This window comes from Phyllobates terribilis, unplaced genomic scaffold, assembly GCF_046119375.1.
Source record: "Phyllobates terribilis strain yellow unplaced genomic scaffold, ASM4611937v1 Scaffold_28__1_contigs__length_16237799, whole genome shotgun sequence".
In the NCBI taxonomy this organism is placed as follows: domain Eukaryota; kingdom Metazoa; phylum Chordata; class Amphibia; order Anura; family Dendrobatidae; genus Phyllobates; species Phyllobates terribilis.
In genome coordinates, this window is record NW_027362788.1 from 3,429,610 (window position 1) to 3,440,263 (window position 10,654).

A 10,654-nucleotide genomic window follows, 5' to 3' on the forward strand; every position below is an offset into this window, starting at 1 on the left:
TGGATATTTTAACAAAAAAGTGAAATTTTCAAAAATCCAAAATATTGGCTGAAAACGACTGAATATCAAGGACTCATTGGGCGAATCGCTCTGGAACTGAAATCGGAACGCTCACTGACATTTGCCCTATCTGAAAGTCTGATAAATGCCGGAAAAATGACTAAGTCCAAAAAAAAAATTTTTTAAACTTTTTTCAATTTGACCCCCATCAGATATATATTCTACCCACACACATTTGGAACTCTCCTGGGGTACCCTCACACATATTAATCCCTCATTTAGTGGATATTTTCACAAAAAAGTGAAATTTTCAAAAATCCAAAATATTGGCTGAAAACGACTAAATATCAAGGACTCATAGGGCGAATCGCTCTGGAACTGAAATTGGAACGCTCACTGACATTTGCCCTATCTGAAAGTCTGATAAACGCCGGAAAAATTACTAAGTCCAAAAAAAAAATATTTTCAACTTTTTTCAAATTTACCCCCGTGGGATATATATTCTACCCACACACATTTGGAACTCTCCTGTGGTACCCTCACACATATTATTCCCTCATTTAGTGGATATTTTCACAAAAAAGTGAAATTTTCAAAAATCCAAAATATTTGCTGAAAACGACTAAATATCAAGGACTCATTGGGCGAATCGCTCTGGAACTGAAATCGGAACGCTCACTGACATTTGCCCTATCTGAAAGTCTGATAAACGCCGGAAAAATTACTAAGTCCAAAAAAAAAATTTTTTAAACTTTTTTCAATTTTACCCCCGTCAGATATATATTCTACCCACACACATTTGGAACTCTCCTGGGGTACCCTCACACATATTATTCCCTCATTTAGTGGATATTTTCACAAAAAAGTGAAATTTTCAAAAATCCAAAATATTGGCTGAAAACGACTAAATATCAAGGACTCATTGGGCGAATCGCTCTGGAACTGAAATCGGAATGCTCACTGACATTTGCCCTATCTGAAAGTCTGATAAACGCCGGAAAAATTACTAAGTCCAAAAAAAAAATATTTTCAACTTTTTTCAAATTTACCCCCGTGGGATATATATTCTACCCACACACATTTGGAACTCTCCTGTGGTACCCTCACACATATTATTCCCTCATTTAGTGGATATTTTCACAAAAAAGTGAAATTTTCAAAAATCCAAAATATTGGCTGAAAACGACTAAATATCAAGGACTCATTAGGCGAATCGCTCTGGAACTGAAATCGGAACGCTCACTGACATTTCCCCTATCTGAAAGTCTGATAAACGCCGGAAAAATGACAGTCCAAAAAAAAAAAATTTTTCAACTTTTTTCAAATTTACCCCCGTGGGATATATATTCTACCCACACACAATTGGAACTCTCCTGGGGTACAATCACACATATTATTCCCTCATTTAGTGGATATTTTCACAAAAAGGGGAATTTTTCAAAAATCCAAAATATTGTCTGAAAACGACTAAATATCAAGGACTCATTGGGCCAATCGCTCTGGAACTAAAATCGGAACGCTCACTGACATTTCCACTATCTGAAAGTCTGATAAACGCCGGAAAAATGACAAAGTTCAAAAAAAAAATGTTTTCAACTTTTTTCAATTTTACCCCCGTCAGATATATATTTTACCCACACACATTTGGAACTCTCCTTGGGTACCCTCACACATATTAATCCCTCATTTAGTGGATATTTTCACAAAAAAGTGAAATTTTCAAAAATCCTAAATATTGGCTGAAAACGACTAAATATCAAGGGCTCATTGGGCGAATCGCTCTGGAACTGAAATTGGAACGCTCACTGACATTTCCACTATCTGAAAGTCTGATAAACGCCGGAAAAATTACTAAGTCCAAAAAAAAAATTATTAAACTTTTTTCAATTTTACCCCCGTCAGATATATATTCTACCCACACACATTTGGAACTCTCCTGGGGTACCCTCACACATATTAATCCCTCATTTAGTGGATATTTTCACAAAAAAGTGAAATTTTCAAAAATCCTAAATATTGTCTGAAAATGACTAAATATCAAGGACTCATTGGGCGAATCGCTCTGGAACTGAAATCGGAACGCTCACTGACATTTCCCCTATCTGAAAGTCTGATAAACGCCGGAAAAATGACAAAGTCCAAAAAAAAAATGTTTTCAACTTTTTTCAATTTTACCTCCGTCAGATATATATTCTACCCACACACATTTGGAACTCTCCTGGGGTACCCTCACACATATTATTCCCTCATTTAGTGGATATTTTCACAAAAAAGTGAAATTTTCAAAAATCCAAAATATTGGCTGAAAACAACTAAATATCAAGGACTCATTGGGCGAATCGCTCTGGAACTGAAATCGGAATGCTCACTGACATTTCCACTATCTGAAAGTCTGATAAACGCCGGAAAAATGACAAAGTTCAAAAAAAAAATGTTTTCAACTTTTTTCAATTTTACCCCCGTCAGATATATATTTTACCCACACACATTTGGAACTCTCCTTGGGTACCCTCACACATATTAATCCCTCATTTAGTGGATATTTTCACAAAAAAGTGAAATTTTCAAAAATCCTAAATATTGGCTGAAAACGACTAAATATCAAGGGCTCATTGGGCGAATCGCTCTGGAACTGAAATTGGAACGCTCACTGACATTTCCACTATCTGAAAGTCTGATAAACGCCGGAAAAATTACTAAGTCCAAAAAAAAAATTATTAAACTTTTTTCAATTTTACCCCCGTCAGATATATATTCTACCCACACACATTTGGAACTCTCCTGGGGTACCCTCACACATATTAATCCCTCATTTAGTGGATATTTTCACAAAAAAGTGAAATTTTCAAAAATCCTAAATATTGTCTGAAAATGACTAAATATCAAGGACTCATTGGGCGAATCGCTCTGGAACTGAAATCGGAACGCTCACTGACATTTCCCCTATCTGAAAGTCTGATAAACGCCGGAAAAATGACAAAGTCCAAAAAAAAAATGTTTTCAACTTTTTTCAATTTTACCTCCGTCAGATATATATTCTACCCACACACATTTGGAACTCTCCTGGGGTACCCTCACACATATTATTCCCTCATTTAGTGGATATTTTCACAAAAAAGTGAAATTTTCAAAAATCCAAAATATTGGCTGAAAACAACTAAATATCAAGGACTCATTGGGCGAATCGCTCTGGAACTGAAATCGGAATGCTCACTGACATTTGCCCTATCTGAAAGTCTGATAAACGCCGGAAAAATTACTAAGTCCAAAAAAAAAATATTTTCAACTTTTTTCAAATTTACCCCCGTGGGATATATATTCTACCCACACACATTTGGAACTCTCCTGTGGTACCCTCACACATATTATTCCCTCATTTAGTGGATATTTTAACAAAAAAGTGAAATTTTCAAAAATCCAAAATATTGGCTGAAAACGACTAAATATCAAGGACTCATTGGGCGAATCGCTCTGGAACTGAAATCGGAACGCTCACTGACATTTGCCCTATCTGAAAGTCTGATAAACGGCGGAAAAATGACTAAGTCCAAAAAAAAAATTTTTTAAACTTTTTTCAATTTGACCCCATCAGATATATATTCTACCCACACACATTTGGAACTCTCCTGGGGTACCCTCACACATATTATTCCCTCATTTAGTGGATATTTTTAAAAAAAGTGAAATTTTCAAAAATCCAAAATATTGGCTGAAAACGACTAAATATCAAGGACTCATGGGACGAATCGCTCTGGAACTGAAATCGGAACGCTCACTGACATTTCCCCTATCTGAAAGTCTGATAAACGCCGGAAAAATGACTAAGTCCAAAAAAAAAATATTTTCAACTTTTTTCAAATTTACCCCCGTGGGATATATATTCTACCCACACACATTTGGAACTCTCCTGTGGTACCCTCACACATATTATTCCCTCATTTAGTGGATATTTTAACAAAAAAGTGAAATTTTCAAAAATCCAAAATATTGGCTGAAAACGACTAAATATCAAGGACTCATTGGGCGAATCGCTCTGGAACTGAAATCGGAACGCTCACTGACATTTCCACTATCTGAAAGTCTGATAAACGCCGGAAAAATGACAAAGTCCAAAAAAAAAAATGTTTTCAACTTTTTTCAATTTTACCCCCGTCAGATATATATTCTACCCACACACATTTGGAACTCTCCTGGGGTACCCTCACACATATTATTCCCTCATTTAGTGGATATTTTCACAAAAAAGTGAAATTTTCAAAAATCCAAAATATTGGCTGAAAACAACTAAATATCAAGGACTCATTGGGCGAATCGCTCCGGAACTGAAATCGGAATGCTCACTGACATTTGCCCTATCTGAAAGTCTGATAAACGCCGGAAAAATTACTAAGTCCAAAAAAAAAATATTTTCAACTTTTTTCAAATTTACCCCCGTGGGATATATATTCTACCCACACACATTTGGAACTCTCCTGTGGTACCCTCACACATATTATTCCCTCATTTAGTGGATATTTTAACAAAAAAGTGAAATTTTCAAAAATCCAAAATATTGGCTGAAAACGACTAAATATCAAGGACTCATTGGGCGAATCGCTCTGAAACTGAAATCGGAATGCTCACTGACATTTGCCCTATCTGAAAGTCTGATAAACGCCGGAAAAATTACTAAGTCCAAAAAAAAAAATATTTTCAACTTTTTTCAAATTTACCCCCGTGGGATATATATTCTACCCACACACATTTGGAACTCTCCTGTGGTACCCTCACACATATTATTCCCTCATTTAGTGGATATTTTCACAAAAAAGTGAAATTTTCAAAAATCCAAAATATTGGCTGAAAACGACTAAATATCAAGGACTCATTGGGCGAATCGCTCTGGAACTGAAATCGGAACGCTCACTGACATTTGCCCTATCTGAAAGTCTGATAAACGCCGGAAAAATTACTAAGTCCAAAAAAAAAATTTTTTAAACTTTTTTCAATTTTACCCCCGTCAGATATATATTCTACCCACACACATTTGGAACGCTCCTGGGGTACCCTCACACATATTATTCCCTCATTTAGTGGATATTTTCACAAAAAAGTGAAATTTTAAAAAATCCTAAATATTGTCTGAAAACGACTAAATATCAAGGACTCATTGGGCGAATCGCTCTGGAACTGAAATCGGAATGCTCACTGACATTTGCCCTATCTGAAAGTCTCATAAACGCCGGAAAAATGACTAAGTCCAAAAAAAAAATTTTTTAAACTTTTTTCAATTTTACCCCCATCAGATATATATTCTACCCACACACATTTGGAACTCTCCTGGGGTACCCTCACACATATTATTCCCTCATTTAGTGGATATTTTCACAAAAAAGTGAAATTTTCAAAAATCCAAAATATTGGCTGAAAACAACTGAATATCAAGGACTCATTGGGCGAATCGCTCTGGAACTGAAATCGGAACGCTCACTGACATTTGCCGTATCTGAAAGTCTGATAAACGCCGGAAAAATGACTAAGTCCAAAAAAAAAATTTTTTAAACTTTTTTCAATTTGACCCCCATCAGATATATATTCTACCCACACACATTTGGAACTCTCCTGGGGTACCCTCACACATATTAATCCCTCATTTAGTGGATATTTTCACAAAAAAGTGAAATTTTCAAAAATCCAAAATATTGGCTGAAAACGACTAAATATCAAGGACTCATAGGGCGAATCGCTCTGGAACTGAAATTGGAACGCTCACTGACATTTGCCCTATCTGAAAGTCTGATAAACGCCGGAAAAATTACTAAGTCCAAAAAAAAAATATTTTCAACTTTTTTCAAATTTACCCCCGTGGGATATATATTCTACCCACACACATTTGGAACTCTCCTGTGGTACCCTCACACATATTATTCCCTCATTTAGTGGATATTTTCACAAAAAAGTGAAATTTTCAAAAATCCAAAATATTGGCTGAAAACGACTAAATATCAAGGACTCATTGGGCGAATCGCTCTGGAACTGAAATCGGAACGCTCACTGACATTTGCCCTATCTGAAAGTCTGATAAACGCCGGAAAAATTACTAAGTCCAAAAAAAAAATTTTTTAAACTTTTTTCAATTTTACCCCCGTCAGATATATATTCTACCCACACACATTTGGAACTCTCCTGGGGTACCCTCACACATATTATTCCCTCATTTAGTGGATATTTTCACAAAAAAGTGAAATTTTCAAAAATCCAAAATATTGACTGAAAACGACTAAATATCAAGGACTCATTGGGCGAATCGCTCTGGAACTGAAATCGGAATGCTCACTGACATTTGCCCTATCTGAAAGTCTGATAAACGCCGGAAAAATTACTAAGTCCAAAAAAAAAATATTTTCAACTTTTTTCAAATTTACCCCCGTGGGATATATATTCTACCCACACACATTTGGAACTCTCCTGTGGTACCCTCACACATATTATTCCCTCATTTAGTGGATATTTTCACAAAAAAGTGAAATTTTCAAAAATCCAAAATATTGGCTGAAAACGACTAAATATCAAGGACTCATTAGGCGAATCGCTCTGGAACTGAAATCGGAACGCTCACTGACATTTCCCCTATCTGAAAGTCTGATAAACGCCGGAAAAATGACAGTCCAAAAAAAAAAAATTTTTCAACTTTTTTCAAATTTACCCCCGTGGGATATATATTCTACCCACACACAATTGGAACTCTCCTGGGGTACAATCACACATATTATTCCCTCATTTAGTGGATATTTTCACAAAAAAGTGAAATTTTCAAAAATCCAAAATATTGACTGAAAACGACTAAATATCAAGGACTCATTGGGCGAATCGCTCTGGAACTGAAATCGGAATGCTCACTGACATTTGCCCTATCTGAAAGTCTGATAAACGCCGGAAAAATTACTAAGTCCAAAAAAAAAATATTTTCAACTTTTTTCAAATTTACCCCCGTGGGATATACATTCTACCCACACACATTTGGAACTCTCCTGTGGTACCCTCACACATATTATTCCCTCATTTAGTGGATATTTTCACAAAAAAGTGAAATTTTCAAAAATCCAAAATATTGGCTGAAAACGACTAAATATCAAGGACTCATTAGGCGAATCGCTCTGGAACTGAAATCGGAACGCTCACTGACATTTCCCCTATCTGAAAGTCTGATAAACGCCGGAAAAATGACAGTCCAAAAAAAAAAAATTTTTCAACTTTTTTCAAATTTACCCCCGTGGGATATATATTCTACCCACACACAATTGGAACTCTCCTGGGGTACAATCACACATATTATTCCCTCATTTAGTGGATATTTTCACAAAAAGGGGAATTTTTCAAAAATCCAAAATATTGTCTGAAAACGACTAAATATCAAGGACTCATTGGGCCAATCGCTCTGGAACTAAAATCGGAACGCTCAGTGACATTTCCACTATCTGAAAGTCTGATAAACGCCGGAAAAATGACAAAGTCCAAAAAAAAAATGTTTTCAACTTTTTTCAATTTTACCCCCGTCAGATATATATTTTACCCACACACATTTGGAACTCTCCTTGGGTACCCTCACACATATTAATCCCTCATTTAGTGGATATTTTCACAAAAAAGTGAAATTTTCAAAAATCCTAAATATTGGCTGAAAACGACTAAATATCAAGGGCTCATTGGGCGAATCGCTCTGGAACTGAAATTGGAACGCTCACTGACATTTCCACTATCTGAAAGTCTGATAAACGCCGGAAAAATTACTAAGTCCAAAAAAAAAATTATTAAACTTTTTTCAATTTTACCCCCGTCAGATATATATTCTACCCACACACATTTGGAACTCTCCTGGGGTACCCTCACACATATTAATCCCTCATTTAGTGGATATTTTCACAAAAAAGTGAAATTTTCAAAAATCCTAAATATTGTCTGAAAATGACTAAATATCAAGGACTCATTGGGCGAATCGCTCTGGAACTGAAATCGGAACGCTCACTGACATTTCCCCTATCTGAAAGTCTGATAAACGCCGGAAAAATGACAAAGTCCAAAAAAAAAATGTTTTCAACTTTTTTCAATTTTACCTCCGTCAGATATATATTCTACCCACACACATTTGGAACTCTCCTGGGGTACCCTCACACATATTATTCCCTCATTTAGTGGATATTTTCACAAAAAAGTGAAATTTTCAAAAATCCAAAATATTGGCTGAAAACAACTAAATATCAAGGACTCATTGGGCGAATCGCTCTGGAACTGAAATCGGAATGCTCACTGACATTTGCCCTATCTGAAAGTCTGATAAACGCCGGAAAAATTACTAAGTCCAAAAAAAAAATATTTTCAACTTTTTTCAAATTTACCCCCGTGGGATATATATTCTACCCACACACATTTGGAACTCTCCTGTGGTACCCTCACACATATTATTCCCTCATTTAGTGGATATTTTAACAAAAAAGTGAAATTTTCAAAAATCCAAAATATTGGCTGAAAACGACTAAATATCAAGGACTCATGGGACGAATCGCTCTGGAACTGAAATCGGAACGCTCACTGACATTTCCCCTATCTGAAAGTCTGATAAACGCCGGAAAAATGACTAAGTCCAAAAAAAAAATATTTTCAACTTTTTTCAAATTTACCCCCGTGGGATATATATTCTACCCACACACATTTGGAACTCTCCTGTGGTACCCTCACACATATTATTCCCTCATTTAGTGGATATTTTAACAAAAAAGTGAAATTTTCAAAAATCCAAAATATTGGCTGAAAACGACTAAATATCAAGGACTCATTGGGCGAATCGCTCTGCAACTGAAATCGGAACGCTCACTGACATTTGCCCTATCTGAAAATCTGATAAACGCCAGAAAAATGACTAAGTCCAAAAAAAAAATTTTTTAAACTTTTTTCAATTTTACCCCCGTCAGATATATATTCTACCCACACACATTTGGAACTCTCCTGGGGTACCCTCACACATATTATTCCCTCATTTAGTGGATATTTTCACAAAAAAGTGAAATTTTCAAAAATCCAAAATATTGGCTGAAAACGACTAAATATCAAGGACTCATTGGGCGAATCGCTCTGGAACTGAAATCGGAACGCTCACTGACATTTGCCCTATCTGAAAGTCTGATAAACGCCGGAAAAATGACTAAGTCCAAAAAAAAAATTTTTTAAACTTTTTTCAATTTGACCCCCATCAGATATATATTCTACCCACACACATTTGGAACTCTCCTGGGGTACCCTCACACATATTATTCCCTCATTTAGTGGATATTTTTAAAAAAAGTGAAATTTTCAAAAATCCAAAATATTGGCTGAAAACGACTAAATATCAAGGACTCATGGGACGAATCGCTCTGGAACTGAAATCGGAACGCTCACTGACATTTCCCCTATCTGAAAGTCTGATAAACGCCGGAAAAATGACTAAGTCCAAAAAAAAAATATTTTCAACTTCTTTCAAATTTACCCCCGTGGGATATATATTCTACCCACACACATTTGGAACTCTCCTGTGGTACCCTCACACATATTATTCCCTCATTTAGTGGATATTTTAACAAAAAAGTGAAATTTTCAAAAATCCAAAATATTGGCTGAAAACGACTAAATATCAAGGACTCATTGGGCGAATCGCTCTGGAACTGAAATCGGAACGCTCACTGACATTTCCACTATCTGAAAGTCTGATAAACGGCGGAAAAATGACAAAGTCCAAAAAAAAAAATGTTTTCAACTTTTTTCAATTTTACCCCCGTCAGATATATATTCTACCCACACACATTTGGAACTCTCCTGGGGTACCTTCACACATATTAATCCCTCATTTAGTGGATATTTTCACAAAAAAGTGAAATTTTCAAAAATCCAAAATATTGGCTGAAAACGACTAAATATCAAGGACTCATAGGGCGAATCGCTCTGGAACTGAAATCGGAACGCTCACTGACATTTGCCCTATCTGAAAATCTGATAAACGCCAGAAAAATGACTAAGTCCAAAAAAAAAATTTTTTAAACTTTTTTCAATTTTACCCCCGTCAGATATATATTCTACCCACACACATTTGGAACTCTCCTGTGGTACCCTCACACATATTATTCCCTCATTTAGTGGATATTTTCACAAAAAAGTGAAATTTTCAAAAATCCAAAATATTGGCTGAAAACGACTAAATATCAAGGACTCATTGGGCGAATCGCTCTGGAACTGAAATCGGAATGCTCACTGACATTTGCCCTATCTGAAAGTCTGATAAACGCCGGAAAAATGACAAAGTCCAAAAAAAAAATTTTTTAAACTTTTTTCAATTTTACCCCCGTCAGATATATATTCTACCCACACACATTTGGAACTCTCCTGGGGTACCCTCACACATATTATTCCCTCATTTAGTGGATATTTTCACAAAAAAGTGAAATTTTCAAAAATCCTAAATATTGGCTGAAAACGACTAAATATCAAGGACTCATTGGGCGAATCGCTCTGGAACTGAAATCGGAATGCTCACTGACATTTGCCCTATCTGAAAGTCTGATAAACGCCGGAAAAATTACTAAGTCCAAAAAAAAAATATTTTCAACTTTTTTCAAATTTACCCCCGTGGGATATATATTCTACC